The 939-nt window shown below is 48.8% G+C and overlaps 1 protein-coding gene across 1 annotated transcript in view; it reads left to right on the top strand.

The window, feature by feature from the left end:
• The first annotated feature begins 364 nt into the window (after positions 1 to 364).
• NFIL3 (nuclear factor, interleukin 3 regulated) overlaps positions 365 to 939 on the top strand; it is an 11,494-nt gene continuing 10,919 nt past the window's right edge. Inside the window, exon 1 of the mRNA XM_009892387.1 lies at positions 365 to 400. The gene's annotated coding sequence lies outside the window, so the exon portion shown is untranslated. The remainder of the gene's footprint in view (positions 401 to 939) is intronic.

The raw sequence follows: 939 nt of genomic DNA on the forward strand, positions 1-939 counted from the left end.
TAATAACAAGTCCACTCAATAACAATAGTGCTCTGGAGAAAACGGCTGCCCTCTCTTCCTTTCCATACTGGTGCATATATTCTGCAGAGCCATCCCTTCCAGCTCCCACTCTCCATGAAAATCGCCGTGCGGGGCTGCGCTTGCCCCAGCCCTTTCCGTCACTTTTGTCGCTGTTTTTCAGGCGCTACGAGGCCGATCGCATAATAGTTCCTGGAAATGTTGCATTATGTAACCACAGAATTTGCTGGCAGCCCGGCTGGGAAGAAGGGAGCTAATTATGCGATTTTATAATCTCGCTACAAAGAAACTAGGACAATCTCGCCCTGTAAAAAGCCCCCAAACCCCCGTAATTGTGACAGATTTTGTTAAAGTGCGTTTAAAAGGGGAAGTAGACAACTGGGTAAGTGGGGAGGCAAGGCGTGCTCGCCGGCTGCGTGTCGGGTGCCTTGAAACGAGATTTGTGTCGGTCTATATTTAGCCCCATCGCATTTTAGCAATTGTGGCTTCATGTGCTATTTCTGGTCTTTTCTCCAGAGCTGTGCGTGTAGACGTTCGAGGCCATTTGCTCGGATTTTTAACTCCATGCCTTCAGAGACGTTTTGATAAGGCTGTATTTTTAGGAAGGCATGTCGCCCAGACGCTGAGCCATCTCTCCGGTACGGGCTTTCACTTGCCGTTTCTTTAGACGGGGATTAAAAGACAAACAAACAAACAAAAAAAAACCCGTTTAATTTAAGGGAGGAAGGCGTTTAGGAGATGTCAGCCGCGCCGGAGGAGCGAGGTGGAGGGCCTAGCAAACAAATCATATGAAGAGCAGTTGAAGGAGCTGGGACTGTTTAGTTTGAGGAGGAGGCGGCTGAGGGAAGACCTCATCACTCTCTACAACTATTTGAAAGGACACTGTAGAGAGGTTGGGGCTGGGCTCTTCTCACAGGGAAT

The sequence above is a fragment of the Charadrius vociferus genome, unplaced genomic scaffold (assembly GCF_000708025.1).
Source record: "Charadrius vociferus isolate BGI_N301 unplaced genomic scaffold, ASM70802v2 scaffold649, whole genome shotgun sequence".
Lineage (NCBI taxonomy): Eukaryota > Metazoa > Chordata > Aves > Charadriiformes > Charadriidae > Charadrius > Charadrius vociferus.